Source organism: Phocoena phocoena, chromosome 7 (genome assembly GCF_963924675.1).
Source record: "Phocoena phocoena chromosome 7, mPhoPho1.1, whole genome shotgun sequence".
In the NCBI taxonomy this organism is placed as follows: Eukaryota; Metazoa; Chordata; class Mammalia; order Artiodactyla; family Phocoenidae; genus Phocoena; species Phocoena phocoena.
Window position 1 is genome coordinate 23,603,369 of NC_089225.1, and position 16,900 is coordinate 23,620,268.

A 16,900-nucleotide genomic window follows, 5' to 3' on the forward strand; every position below is an offset into this window, starting at 1 on the left:
AGGCCTCTGGTCCCAGACTCGTTCACAAGGACTCTGGTTCTCATCACCTATCAAGCAAACCCCATCTTCATCAATGCCTCACTCCCCCACTGAGAGTCACTGTGTGGCACCTGTTCACAGGGGCCCGTGGCCTGGTGCTGGGGACCGGGCTCAGGCCCCAAGGCTGAGCAGGGGAGGGACTCGGACTGCTAACACCAAAACGGAACCAGCTTTGAGATTAGGGCAGATGGCGGAAGAGTAAGACATGGAGATCACCTTCCTCCCCACAGATACACCAGAAATACATCTACACGTGGAACAACTCCTACAGAACACCTACTGAATGCTGGCAGAAGACCTCGACCTCCAAAAAGGCAAGAACCTCCCCACATACCTGGGGAGGGCAAAAGAAAAAAGCATAAACAGAGACAAAAGGATGGGGACGGGACCTGCACCAGTGGGAGGGAGCTGTGAAGGAGGAAAGGTTTTCACACACTAGGAAGCTCCCTGGCGGGCGGAGACTGAGGGTGGCGGAGGGGGGGGAGCTACGGGGCGGTAGAGGAGAGCCCAGCAACAGGGGTGCGGAGGGCAAAGCGGAGATATTCCCGCACAGAGGATCAGTGCTGACCGGCATTCACTAGCCCGACAGGCTTGTCTGATACCGCCGGGGCGGGCGGGGCTGGGACCTGAGGCTTGGTCTTCGGTTGGAGTGCAGGAAGAGGACTGAGGTTGGCGGCATGAACACAGCCTGAAGGGGGCTAGTGCCACATGGCTAGCCGGGAGGGAGTCCAGGGAAAAGTCTGGAGCTGCCGAAGAGGCAAGAGACTTTTTCTTCCCTCTTTGTTTCCTGGTGTGCGAGGAGAAGGGATTAAGAGCTATGCTTAAAGGAGCTCCAGAGACGGGCATGAGCCGTGGCTAAAAGAGCAGACCCCAGAGATGGGCATGAGATGCTAAGGCTACTGCTGCCGCCACCAAAAAGCTTGTGTGCAAGCACAGGTCACTATCCACACCCCATTTCCGGGGAGCCTGTGCGGCCCGCCACAGCCAGGGTCTCGGGATCCAGACACATCTTCCCCGAGAGAATGCACAGCATGCCTCAGGCTCATGCAATGTTCTGCTGGCCTCTGCGGCCGCAGACTCACCCCGCGCTCCGTGCCCCTCCCTCCCCCAGGCCTGAGTGAGCCAGAGCCCCCGAATCAGCTGCTCCTTTAACCCCGTCCTGTCTGAGTGAAGAACAGACGCCCTCCGGCAACCTACATGCAGAGGCGGGGCCAAATCCAAAGCTGAGCCCCAGGAGCTGTAAGAACAAAGAAGAGAAAGGGAAATCTCTCCCAGCAGCCTCAGGAGCAGCGGATTAAAGCCCCACAATCAACTTGATGTACCCTGCATCTGTGGAATAAATGAATACACAACGAATCATCCCAAATTGAGGAGGTGGACTTTGAGAGCAAGATTTATGATTTTTCCCCCTTTTCCTGTTTTTGTGAGTGTGTATGTGTATGCTTCTGTGTGAGATTTTGCCTGTATAGCTTTGCTTCCACCATTTCTCCTAGGGTTCTCTCCGTCCGTTTTTTGTTTTGTTTTCCTTAAAAAAATTTTTTTTCTTAATATTTATTTTTTCTTTTAATAACTATTTTATTTTAAGTTACTTTATCTTCTTTCTTTCTTACCCTCCTTCCCTCCTTCCTTCCTTCCTCCCTCCCTCCCTCTCCCTCCCTCCCTCCTTTCTTTCTTTCTTTCTTTCTTTGTTTGTTTGTTTTCTTTCTTTCTTCCTTGCTTCCTTCCTTCCTTCCTTTCTATTTTTCTCCCTTTCATTCTGAGCCGTGTGCATGAAAGGCTCTTGGTGCTCCAGCCAGGAGTCAGTGCTGTGCCTCTGAGATGGGAGAGCCAACTTCAGGACACTGGTCCACAAGAGACCTCCCAGCTCCACATAATATCAAATGGCGAAAATCTCCCAGACATCTCCATCTCAACACCAAGACCCAGCTTCACTCAATGACCAACAAGCTACAGTGCTAGACACCCTATGCCAAATGACTAACAAGACAGGAACACAACAACACCCATTACCAGAGAGGCTGCCTAAACTCATAATAAGTCCACAGACACCCCAAAACACACCACCAGACGTAGACCTGCCCACCAGAAAGACAAGATCCAGCCTCATCCACCACAACACAGGCACTAGTCCCCTCCACCAGGAAGCCTACACAACCCACCGAACCAACCTGAGCCACTGGGGACAGACACCAAAAACAATGGGAGCTACAAACCTGCAGCCTGCAAAAAGGAGACCCCAAACACAGTAAGATAAGCAAAATGAGAAGACAGAAAAACACAGTAGATGAAGGAGCAAGATAAAAACTCACCAGACCTAACAAATGAAGAGGAAATAGGCAGTCTACCTGAAAAAGAATTCAGAATAATGATAGTAAAGATGATCCAAAATCTTGGAAATAGAATAGACAAAATGCAAGAAACATTTAACAAGGACCTAGAAGAACTAAAGATGAAGCAAGCAACGATGAACAACACAATAAATGAAATGAAAAACACTCTAGAAGGGATCAATAGCAGAATAACTGAGGCAGAAGAACGGATAAGTGACCTGGAAGATAAAATAGTGGAAATAACTACTGCAGAGCAGAATAAAGAAAAAAGAATGAAAAGACTTGAGGACAGTCTCAGAGACCACTGGGACAACATTAAATGCACCAACATTCAAATTATAGGGGTTCCAGAAGAAGAAGAGAAAAAGAAAGGGACTAAGAAGATATTTGAAGAGATTATAGTTAGAAACTTCCCTAATATGGGAAAGGAAATAGTTAATCAAGTCCAGGAAGCACAGAGAGTCCCATACAGGATAAATCCAAGGAGAAATATGCCAAGACACATATTAATCAAACTGTCAAAAATTAAATACAAAGAAAACATATTAAAAGCAGCAAGGGAAAAACAACAAATAACACACAAGGGAATCCCCATAAGGTTAACAGCGGATCTTTCAGCAGAAACTCTGCAAGCCAGAAGGGACTGGCAGGACATATTTAAAGTGATGAAGGAGAAAGACCTGCAACCAAGATTACTCTACCCAGCAAGGATCTCATTCAGATTTGATGGAGAAATTAAAACCTTTACAGACAAGCAAAAGCTGAGAGAGTTCAGCACCACCAAACCAGCTTTCAAACAAATGCTAAAGGAACTTCTCTAGGCAAGAAACACAAGAGAAGAGAAAGCTTACAATAACGAACCCAAAACAATTAAGAAAATGGGAATAAGAACATACATATCGATAATTACCTTAAATGTAAATGGACTAAGTGCTCCCACCAAAACACACAGATTGGCTGAATGGATACAAAAACAAGACCCATATATATGCTGTCTACAAGAGCCTGACTTCAGACCTAGAAACACATACAGACTGAAAGTAAGGGGATGGAAAAAGATATTTCATGCAAATGGAAATCAAAAGAAAGCTGGAGTACCAATTCTCATATCAGACAAAATAGACTTTAAAATAAAGACTATCAGAAGAGACAAAGAAGGACACTAAATAATCATCAAGGGATCGATCCAAGGAGAAGATATAACAATTGTAAATATTTATGCACCCAACATAGGAGCACCTCAATACATAAGGCAAATACTAACAGCCATAAAAGGGGAAATCGACAGTAACACTTTCATAGTAGGGGACTTCAACACCCCACTTTCACCCATGGACAGATCATCCAAAATGAAAATAAATAAAGAAACACAAGCTTTAAATGATACATTAAACAAGATGGACTTAGTTGATATTTATAGGACACTCCATCCAAAAACAACAGAATACACATTTTTCTCAAGTGCTCATGGAACATTCTCCAGGATAGATCATATCTTGGGTCACAAATCAAGCCTTGGTAAATTTAAGAAAATTGAAATTGTATCAAGTATCTTTTCCGACCACAACGCTATGAGACTACATATCAATTAAAGGAAAAGATCTGTAAAAAATACAAACACATGGAGGCTTAACAATACACTACTTAATAACGAAGTGATCACTTAAGAAATCAAAGAGGAAATCAAAAATTACCTAGAAACAAATGACAAAGGAGACACGACGACCCAAAACCTATGGGATACAGCAAAAGGAGATCTAAGAGGGATCTCTTAAGAGATCCTACCTTAAGGTAGGATCCTACCTTAAGAAACAGGATACATCTCGAATAAACAACCTAACCTTGCACCTAAAGCAATTAGAGAAAGAAAAACAAAAAAAGCCCATAGTTAGCAGAAGGAAAGAAATCATAAAAATCAGATCAGAAATAAATGAAAAAGAAATAAAGGAAACGATAGCAAAGATCAATAAAACTAAAAGTTGGTTCTTTGAGAAGATAAACAAAATTGATAAACCATTAGCCAGACTTATCAAGAAAAAAAGGGAGAAGACTCAAATCAATAGAATTAGAAACGAAACAGGAGAAGTAACAACTGACACTGAAAAAATACAAAAGATCATGAGAGATTACTACAAGCAACTCTATGCCAATAAAATGGACAAATTCTTAGAAATGCATAACCTGCCAAGACTGAATCAGGAAGAAATAGAAAATATGAACCGACCAATCACAGGCACTGAAATTAAAACTGTGATTGAAAACCTTCCACCAAACAAAAGCCCAGGACCAGATGGCTTCACAGGCAAATTCTATCAAACTTTTAGAGAAGAGCTAACACCTATCCTTCTCAAACTCTTCCATAATATAGCAGAGGGAGGAACACTCCCAAACTCATTCTACGAGGCCACCATCACCCTGATACCAAAACCAGACAAGAATTCACAAAGACAGAAAACTACAGGCCAAAATCACTGATGAACATAGATGCAAAAATCCTCAACAAAATACTAGGAAAGAGAATCCAACAGCACATTAAAAGGATCATACACCATGATCAAGTGGGGTTTATTCCAAGAATGCAAGGATTCTTCAATATACGCAAATCAATCAACGTGATAAACCATATTAACAAATTGAAGGAGAAAAACCATATGGTCATCTCAATAAATTCAGAGAAAGCTTTTGACAAAGTTCAACACCCATTTATGATAAAAACCCTGCAGAAAGTAGGCATAGAGGGAACTTTCCTCAACATAATAAAGGCCATATATGACAAACCCACAGCCAACATTGTCCTCAATGGTGAAAAACTGAGAGCATTTCCACTAAGATCAGGAACAAGACAAGGTCGCCCACTCTCACCACTCTTATTCAACATAGTTTTGGAAGTTTTAGCCACAGCAATCAGAGAAGAAAAGGAAATAAATGGAATCCAAATTGGAAAAGAAGAAGTAAAGCTGTCACTGTTTGCAGATGACATGATACTATACATAGAGAATCCTAAAGATGCTACCAGAAAACTACTAGAGCTAATCAATGAATGTGGTAAACTTGCAGGATACAAAATTAATGCACAGAAATCTCTGGCATTCCTATACACTAATGATGAAAAATCTGAAAGTGAAATCAAGAAAACACTCCCATTTACCATTGCAACAAAAAGAATAAATTACCTAGGAATAAACCTACCTAAGGAGACAAAAGACCTGTATGCAGAAAATTATAAGACACTGATGAAAGAAATTAAAGATGTTACAAACAGCTCGAGAGATATACCATGTTCTTGGATTGGAAGAAACAACATTGTGAAAATCACTCTACTATCCACAGCAATCTACAGATTCAGTGCAATCCCTATCAAACTACCACTGGCATTTTCCACAGAACTAGAACAAAAGATTTCACAATGTTTATGGAAACACAAAAAACCCCGAATAGCCAAAGCAATTTTGAGAACATAAGATTAAGCTGGAGGAATCAGGCTCCCTGACTTCAGACTATACTACAAAGCTACAGCAATCAAGACAGTATGGTACTGGCACAAAAACAGAAATATAGATCAATGGAACAGGACAGAAAGCCCAGAGATAAACCCATGCACGTATGGTCACCTTATGTTTGATAAAGGTGGCAAGAATATACAGTGGAGAAAAGACAGCCTCTTCAATAAGTGGTGCTGGGAAAACTGGACAGCTACATGTAAAAGTATGAAGTTAGAACACTCCCTAACACCATACACAGAAATAAACTCAAAATGGATTAAAGACCTAAACATAAGGCCAGAAACTATCAAACTCTTAGAGGAAATCATAGGCAGAACACTCTATGACATAAATCACACCAAGATCCTTTTTGACCCACCTCCTAGGGAAATGGAAATAAAAATAAACAAATGAGACCTAATGAAACTTCAAAGCTTTTGCACAGCAAAGGAAACAATAAGCAAGACCAAAAGACAACCCTCAGAATGGGAGAAAACATTTGCAAATGAAGCAACTGACAAAGGATTAATCGCCAAAATTTGTAAGCAGCTCATGCAGCTCAATAACAAAAAAACAAACAACCCAATCCAAAAATGGGCAGAAGACCTAAATAGACATTTCTCCGAAGAATATATACAGACTGCCAACAAACACATGAGAAAATGCTCAACATCATTAATCATTAGAGAAATGCAAATCAAAACTACAATGAGATATCATCTCACACCAGTCAGATGGCCATCATCAAAAAATCTAGAAACAATAAATGCTGGAGAGGGTGTGGAGAAAAGGGAACACTCTTGCACTGCTGGTGGGAATGTGAATTGGTTCAGCCACTATGGAGAACAGTATGGAGGTTCCTTAAAAAACTACAAATAGAACTACCATATGCCCCAGCAATCCCACTACTGGGCATATACCCTGAGAAAACCATAATTCAAAAAGAGTCATGTACCAAAATGTTCATTGCAGCTCTATTTACAATAGCCCGGAGATGGAAACAACCTAAGTGTCCATCATTGGATGAATGTATAAGGAAGATGTGGCACATATATACAATGGAATATTACTCAGCCATAAAAAGAAACGAAATTGAGCTATTTGTAATGAGGTGGATGGACCTAGAGTCTGTCATACAGAGTGAAGTAAGTCAGAAAGGGAAAGAAAAATACTGTGTGCTAACACATATATATGGAATTTAAGGGGAAAAAATGTCATGAAGAACCTAGAGGTCAGACGGGAATAAAGACAGAGACCTACTAGAGAATGGACTTGAGGACACGGGGAGGGGGAAGGGTAAGCTGTGTCAAAGTGAAAGTGGCACAGACATATATACACTACCAAAGGTAAAATAGATAGCTAGTGGGAAGCAGCCGCATAGCACAGGGAGATCAGCTAGGTGCTTTGTGACCACCTGGAGGCGTGGGATAGGGAGGGTGGGAGGGAGGGGGATGCAAGAGGGAAGAGATATGGGGATAGATGTATATGTATAGCTGATTCACTTTGTTATAAAGCAGAAACTAACACACCATTGTAAAGCAATTATACTCCAATAAAGATGTAAAAAAAAAGAAAAGTATGATCGAGCTGCCAGAGACAATAGGGCATCTTGACATGATAATAGAGTTGTTATTAATGAGGCAGATATTAAATAGAAGTTCAAGAACATGGGGATGGAGGGCAAAATTTTTTCTACCACAATCATCATTAAAACTTAATGATCTAAACTAATGAACTAAACTAATGATCTAAACTTAAATGATTAAAACTCAAAAGATCTACGAATTAAGAAACCTAACTAAACTCATAGATACAGATTGGTGCTTATCATAGGCAGGGGTGGGAAGTGAGCAAAATTAATATTTTACATTAAATTTGGGGTAATGTCTGAAAAATGTTCCAGGGATAACTAGTGACCCTGCCTCTTCTGTCCTTAACATTTCAGGACAATGTGTATTTACCAGACATCACTCTCAAAATTACTCAAGATAACATACTGAGAGTTGTGAAGTCCAAATGTTCTGTGATGCCCCTTGGTATTTATAACTATTTTTGTAGTTTATTTACAGTAGGTTTAATTGACTGGGTGAATCCTGAAGTCCCCTAGAATAGTAAATGGAGACAACCTCAATACTTTTTCCCAGGGCTGCTTAAAGAAGTGTCTTTGTTTCTTACAAACATATTTAAAATTATTCAGTTCTAAAATTGCAGTGCTGTATTTCTTATCACCATATCATTATTATTTGAGCATCAATTAAAACCATTTTTATAAAGATTCCTATTTTAAATACATATATATAAGAAGTCCTTTTTAAATGTGCATTTCACTGATGGAACTGCTTGCCATTTGTACTGTTTACTATCACTTTATTGGATTGTTTCAAAAGTGGAGAATCCCCCTTCCCCATGCAAAAGCAAAGATTCTTTCTCCATAGCTGATATTCAGCAGAGGCCTAAGAGTTGGAGAAGTGAATATTGAATCTCTTTCTTCTACTCACTAATTCTATGACTTTGAATAAGTCCTTTGGATGAATCTCAGTCTCTTCATACTTAATGAGGTCAGGGTAACAATACACATTAAACTACTATTGAAACGGCACTCTCAGTTATTATAAACAAGGTCTGTAATTATTATTCTATTAAGTATGGTACAGGTGTAAGCAATATTATATCTTAAGTACTGTACAAATATAATATATTGTTAATATTAATAATTTGAAAAGTGGGAAGGTTCAAACACAGATAAGGTTATTCAATACAAAGTTATTTCCCAAAACTTGTATGCAAAGATTTGAACTACTGACCATATATTGAAATGGACAGTTCATCTGTCCATGTTACTCCTAGCCAGTAAATTCTCTGAGGGCTGCTGCACGTTTTACCTTAATCATTGTTTTATTCTAGTATCTGGCATGGTGCCTAATATGTAGTAGGCACTAAATACACAAACACACACCTTATATACACAGTAGTTGACTTGTCAGATGACTACATGTATGAATGAAAGAGGAAAACCTTTCCTTTCTCTATGCAGATATAGGGGTGGAGGAAAAGGTTGGAGTTAAGGGTATAGGTGAAAAATTAGGACCAACTGGTAGAGCTAAGAGAAAATTAGTAAATCTAAATTTTTAAAAACTTGTTCAGGGGGACCTTGAAGATGGCGGAAGAGTAAGACGCGGAGATCGCCTTCCTCCCCACGGATACACCAGAAATACATCCACACGTGGAACAACTCCTACAGAACTCCTACTGAAGGCTGGCAGAAGACCTCAGACCTCCCAAAAGGCAAGAAACTCCCCACGTAACAGGGTAGGGCAAAAGAAAAAACAGAGACAAAAGAATAAGGACGGCACCTGCACCAGTGGGAGGGAGCTGTGAAGGAGGAAAAGTTTCCACACACTAGGAAGCCCCTCCGCGGGCGGAGACTGCGGGAGGCAGAGGGGGGAGTTTCGGGACCGCGGAGTAGTGCACAGCGACGGGTGCGGAGGGCAAAGCGGGGAGATTCCTGCACAGACGATCGGTGCCGACCAGCACTCACCAACCCGAGAGGCTTGCTGCTCACCCACCGGGGCGGGCGGGGCTGCGAGCTGAGGCTCGGGTTTTGGTTTTGGACGGAGCTCAGGGAGAGGACTGGGGTTGGCGGCTTGAACATAGCCTGAAGGGGTTAGTGCACCACGACTAGCCGGGAGGGAGTTCGGGGAAAAGCCTGCACCGGCCGAAGAGGCAAGAGACTTTTTCTTCCCTCTTTGTTTCCTGGTGCGCGAGGAGAGGGGGTTAAGAGCGCTGCTTAAAGGAACTCCAGAGACGGGCGCGAGCCGCGGCTAACAGCGCGAACCCCAGAGACGGGCGCGAGCCGCGGCTGAGGGCGCGAGCCCCCGAGACGGGCGCGAGCCGCGGCTGAAAGCGCAAACCCCAGAGACGGGCGCGAGCCGCGGCTGAGGGCGCGAGCCCCCGAGACGGGCGCGAGCCGCGGCTGAAAGCGCAAACCCCAGAGACGGGCGCGAGCCGCGGCTGAGGGCGCGAGCCGCGGCTGAGGGCGCGAGCCCCCGAGACGGGCGCGAGCCGCGTCTGAAAGCGCAAACCCCAGAGACTGGCGCGACCCGCGGCTAAAACCGCGGACCCCAGAGACGGGCGGGAGACGCTAAGGCTGCTGCTGCCGCCACCAAGGGGCCTGTGTGCGAGCACAGGTCACTCTCCACACCCCTCTTCCGCGGAGCCTGTGCAGCCCGCCACTGCCAGGTTCCCGGGATCCAGGGACAACTTCCCCGGGACAGCGCACGGCGGGCCTCAGGCTGGTGCAACGTCACGCCGGCCTCTGCCGCAACGTCATGCTGCCTCTGCCGCCGCAGGCCGGCCCCGCACGCAGTGCCCCTCCTTCCCCCATCCCCCAACCCCCGGCCTGAGTGAGCTGGAGGCCCCGAATCAGCGGCTCCTTTAACCCCGTCCTGTCTGAGCGAAAAAACAGACGCCCTCCAGCGACCTACACGCAGAGGCAGGGCCAAATCCAAAGCTGAGCTCCTGTGAGCTGTGAGAACAAAGAAGAGAAAGGGAAATCTCTCCCAGCAGCCACAGAAGCAGCGGATTAAAGCTCCACAATCAACTTGATATACCCTGCATCTGTGGAATACCTGAATAGACAAGGAATGATCCCAAATTGAAGAGGTGGAATTTAGGAGCGAGATCTATGATTTTTTTCCCTTTTCCTCTTTTAGTGAATGTGTACGTGTATGCTTCTGTGTGACATCTAGTCTGTATACTCTAGCTTCCACCATTTGTCCTAGGGCTCTATCCGTCCATGACTTTTTTAAAAAAATTCCTTTTCTTAATAATTAAGTTTAATTGTAATAACTTTATTATACTTTACCTTCGTCCTTTCTTTCTTTCCTTCCTTCCCTCCCTCCTTTAGACAACGAATCACCCCAAATTGAGGAGGTGGTCTCAGGGAGCAGGATTTATGATTTTTCCCCCTTTACCTCTTTTTGTGAAGGTGTATGTGTATGCTTCTGTGTAAGATTTTCTCTGTATAGCTTTGCTTCCAACATTTGTCCTAAGGTTCTATCCATCCCTTTTTTTTTTTCTAAATATTTTTTAATTCAGTAACTATATTATACTTTATTTTATTTTTACTGTATCATCTTTCTTTCTGTCTTTTTTTCCTTCTTTCCCTCCTTCCTTCCTTCCTCCCTCCCTCCCTCCCTCCTTTCTTTCCTTCTTTGCTTCTTTCTTCCTTCCTTCCTTTCCTCCTTTCCCTCTTTCTTTACTCATACTTCTACTAATTCTCCCTACTTTTTCTCCCTTTTATTCTGAGCTGTGTGGATGAAAGGCTCTTGGTGCTCCAGCCAGGAGTCAGGGCTCTGCCTCTGAGGTAGGAGAGCCAACTTCAGGACACTGGTCAACAAGAGACCTCCCAGCTCCACATAATATTAAACGGTGGAAATATCCCAGAGACCTCCATCTTAACACCAGCACCCAGCTTCACTCAACGACCAGCAAGCCACAGTGCTGGACAACCTATGCCAAACAACTAGCAAAACAGGAACACAACCCCACCCATTAGCAGAGAGGCTGCCTAAAATCATAATAAGGCCACAGACACCCCAAAACACACCACCAGACGTGAACCTGCCCACTAGAGAGACAAGATCCAGCCTCATCCAGCACAACACAGGCACTAGTCCCCTCCACCAGGAAGCCTACACAACCCACTGAAACAACCTTAGCCACTGGAGACAGACATCAAAAACAACGGGAACTACGAACCTGCAGCCTGCAAAAAGGAGACCCCAAACACAGTAAGATAAGCAAAATGAGAAGACAGAAAAACACACAGCAGATGAAGGAGCAAGATAAAAACCCACCAGACCTAACAAATGAAGAGGAAATAGGCAATCTACCTGAAAAAGAATTCAGAATAATGATAGTAAGGATGATCCGAAATCTTGGAAGTAGAATGGACAAAATGCAAGAAACAGTTAACAAGGACCTACAAGAACTAAAGATGAAACAAGCAACGATGAACAATGCAATAAATGAAATTAAAATCACTCTAGACAGGATCAATAGCAGAATAACTGAGGCAGAAGAACGGATAAGTGACTTGGAAGATAAAGTAGTGGAAATAACCACTGCAGAGCAGAATAAAGAAAAAAGAATGAAAAGAACTGAGGACAGTCTCAGAGACCTCTGGGACAACATGAAACGCACCAACATTCGAATTATAGGGGTTCCAGAAGAAGAAGAAAGAAAGAAAGGGACTGAGAAAATATTTGAAGAGATTATAGTTGAAAACTTCCCTAATATGGGAAAGGAAATAGTTAATCAAGTCCAGGAAGCACAGAGGGTCCCATACAGGATAAATCCAAGGAGAAACACGCCAAGACACATATTAATCAAACTGTCAAAAATTAAATACAAAGAAAGCATATTAAAAGCAGCAAGGGAAAAACAACAAATAACACACAAGGGAATCCCCATAAGGTTAACAGCTGATCTCTCAGCAGAAACCCTACAAGCCAGAAGGGAGTGGCAGGACATACTGAAAGTGATGAAGGAGAATAGCCTGAAACCAAGACTACTCTACCCAGCAAGGATCTCATTCACATTTGATGGAGAAAATAAAACCTTTACAGACAAGCAAAAGCTGAGAGAGTTCAGCACCACCAAACCAGCTTTACAACAAATGCTAAAGGAACTTCTCTAGACACGAAACACAAGAGAAGGAAATGACCTATAGTAGCGAACCCAAAACAATATATAAAATGGAAATAGGAACATACATATCAATAATTACCTTAAATGTAAATGGACTAAATGCTCCCACCAAAAGACACAGATTGGCTGAATGGATACAAAAACAAGACCCTTATATATGCTGTCTACAAGAGACCCACTTCAGAACTAGAGACACATACAGACTGAAAGTAAGGGGATGGAAAAAGATATTCCATGCAAATGGAAACCAAAAGAAAGCTGGAGTAGCAATTCTCATATCAGACAAAATAGACTTTAAAATAAGGACTATTAAAAGGGACAAAGAAGGACACTACATAATGATCAAGGGATCGATCCAAGAAGAAGATATAACAATTGTAAATATTTATGCACCCAACATAGGAGCACCTCAATACATAAGGCAAATACTAACAACCATAAAAGGGGAGATCAACAGTAACACATTCATAGTAGGGGACTTTAACACCCCACTTTCACCCATGGACAGATCATCCAAAATGAAAATAAATAAGGAAACACAAGCTTTAAATGATACATTAAACAAGATGGACTTAATATTTATAGGACACTCCATCCAAAAACAACAGAATACACATTTTTCTCAAGTGCTCATGGAACATTCTCCAGGATAGATCATATCTTGGGTCACAAATCAAGCCTTGGTAAATTTAAGAAAACTGAAATTGTATCAAGTATCTTTTCCGACCACAACGCCATGAGACTAGATATCAATTACAGGAAAAGATCTGTAAAAAATACAAACACATGGAGGCTAAACAATACACTACTTAATAATGAAGTGATCACTGAAGAAATCAAAGAGGAAATAAAAAAATACCTAGAAACAAATGACAATGGAGACACAACGACCCAAAACCTATGGGATGCAGCAAAAGCAGTCCTAAGGGGGAAGTTTATAGCAATACAAGCTCACCTTAAGAAGCAGGAAACATCTCGAATAAACAACCTAACCTTGCACCTCAAGCAATTAGAGAAAGAAGAACAAAAAAACCCCAAAGCTAGCAGAAGGAAAGAAATCATAAAAATCAGATCAGAAATAAATGAAAAAGAAATGAAGGAAACAATAGCAAAGATCAATAAAACTAAAAGCTGGTTCTTTGAGAAGATAAACAAAATAGATAAACCACTAGCCAGACTCATCAAGAAAAAAAGGGAGAAGACTCAAATCAATAGAATTAGAAATGAAAAAGAAGAAGTAACAACTGACACTGCAGAAATAAAAAAAATCATGAGAGAGTACTACAAGCAACTCTATGCCAATAAAATGGACAATCTGGAAGAAATGGACAAATTCTTAGAAATGCACAACCTGCCAAGACTGAATCAGGAAGAAATAGAAAATATGAACAGACCAATCACAAGCACTGAAATTGAAACTGTGATTAAAAACCTTCCAACAAACAAAAGCCCAGGACCAGATGGCTTCACAGGTGAATTCTATCAAACATTTAGAGAAGAGCTAACACCTATCCTTCTCAAACTCTTCCAAAATATAGCAGAGGGAGGAACACTCCCAAATTCCTTCTACGAAGCCACCATCACCTTGATACCAAAACCAGACAAGGATGTCACAAAGAAAGAAAACTACAGGCCAATATCACTGATGAACATAGATGCAAAAATCCTCAACAAAATACTAGCAAACAGAATCCAACAGCACATTAAAAGGATCATACACCATGATCAAGTGGGGTTTATTCCAGGAATGCAAGGATTCTTCAATATACGCAAATCTATCAATGTGATAAACCATATTAACAAACTGAAGGAGAAAAACCATATGATCATCTCAATAGATGCAGAGAAAGCTTTCGACAAAATTCAACACCCATTTATGATAAAAACCCTCCAGAAAGTAGGCATAGAGGGAACTTTCCTAAACATAATAAAAGCCATATATGACAAGCCCACAGCAAACATCATCCTCAATGGTGAAAAACTGAAAGCATTTCCACTAAGATCAGGAACAAGACAAGGTTGCCCACTCTCACCACTCTTATTCAACATAGTTTTGGAAGTTTTAGCCACAGCAATCAGAGAAGAAAAGGAAATAAATGGAATCCAAATTGGAAAAGAAGAAGTAAAGCTGTCACTGTTTGCAGATGACATGATACTATACATAGAGAATCCTAAAGATGCTACCAGAAAACTACTAGAGCTAATCAATGAATTTGGTAAAGTAGCAGGATACAAAATTAATGCACAGAAATCTCTGGCATTCCTATACACTAATGATGAAAAATCTGAAAGTGAAATCAAGAAAACACTCCCATTTACCATTGCAACAAAAAGAATAAAATATCTAGGAATAAACCTACCTAAGGATACGAAAGACCTGTATGCAGAAAATTATAAGACACTGATGAAAGAAATTAAAGATGATACAAATAGATGGAGAGATATACCATGTTCTTGGATGGGAAGAATCAACATTGTGAAAATGACTCTACTACCCAAAGCAATCTACAGATTCAATGCAATTCCTATCAAACTACCACTGGCATTTTTCACAGAACTAGAACAAAAAATTTCGCAATTTGTATGGAAACACAAAAGACCCCGAATAGCCAAAGCAATCTTTAGAACGAAAAAAGGAGCTGGAGGAATAAGGCTCCCTGACTTCAGACTATATTACAAAGCAACAGTAATCAAGACAGTATGGTACTGGCACAGAAACAGAAAGATAGATCAGTGGAACAGGATAGAAAGCCCAGAGATAAACCCACGCACATATGGACACCTTATCTTTGATAAAGGAGGCAGGAATGTACAGTGGAGAAAGGACAGCCTCTTCAATAAATGGTGCTGGGAAAACTGGACAGGTACATGTAAAAGTATGAGATTAGATCACTCCCTAACACCATACACAAAAATAAGCTCAAAATGGATTAAAGACCTAAATGTAAGGCCAGACACTATCAAACTCTTAGAAGAAAACATAGGAAGAACACTCTATGACATAAATCACAGCAAGATCCTTTCTGACCCACCTCCTAGAGTAATGGAAATAAAAACAAAAATAAACAAATGGGACCTAATGAAACTTCAAAGCTTTTGCACAGCAAAGGAAACCATAACCAAGACCAAAAGACAACCCTCAGAATGGGAGAAAACATTTGCAAATGAAGCAACTGACAAAGGATTAATCTCCAAAATTTACAAGCAGCTCATGCAGCTCAATAACAAAAAAACAAACAACCCCATCCAAAAATGGGCAGAAGACCTAAATAGACATTTCTCCAAAGAAGATATACAGAATGCCAACAAACACATGAAAGAATGCTCAACATCATTAATCATCAGAGAAATGCAAATCAAAACTACAATGAGATATCATCTCACACCAGTCAGAATGGCCATCATCAAAAAATCTAGAAACAATAAATGCTGGAGAGGGTGTGGAGAAAAGGGGACACTCTTGCACTGCTGGTGGGAATGTGAATTGGTTCAGCCACTGTGGAGAACAGTATGGAGGTTCCTTAAAAAACTACAAATAGCAATCCCACTACTTGGCATATACCCTGAGAAAACCAAAATTCAAAGAGAGTCATGTACCAAAATGTTCATTGCAGCTCTATTTACAATAGCCCGGAGATGGAAAGAACCTAAGCGCCCATCATCGGATGAATGGATAAAGAAGATGTGGCACATATACACAATGGAATATTACTCAGCCTTAAAAAGAAATGAAATTGAGCTATTTGTAATGAGATGGATAGACCTAGAATCTGTCATACAGAGTGAAGTAAGTCAGAAAGAAAAAGACAAATACCGTATGCTAACACATATATATGGAATTTAAGGGAAAAAAATGTCATGAAGAACCTAGGGGTAAGACAGGAATAAAGACGCAGACCTACTGGAGAACGGACTTAAGGATATGGGGAGGGGGAAGGGTGAGTTTTGACAGGGCGAGAGAGAGTCATGGACATATACACACTAACAAACGTAGTAAGGTAGATAGCTGGGGGGAAGCAGCCGCAAGGCACAGGGATATTAGCTCGGTGCTTTGTGACAGCCTGGAAGGGTGGGATGGGGAGAGTGGGAGGGAGGGAGACGCAAGAGGGAAGACATATGGGAACATATGTATATGTATAGCTGATTCACTTTGTTGTAAAGCAGAAACTAACACACCATTGTAAAGCAATTATACCCCAATAAAGATGTTTAAAAAAAAAAAAAAAAAAAAACTTGTTCAAAAATAGAAATATTTATGCTAAACCATAATGGAAAAAATATTTTTAAAAGAATGTATATATGTGTGTAAATGAATCCCTTTTCTGTATAACAGAAATT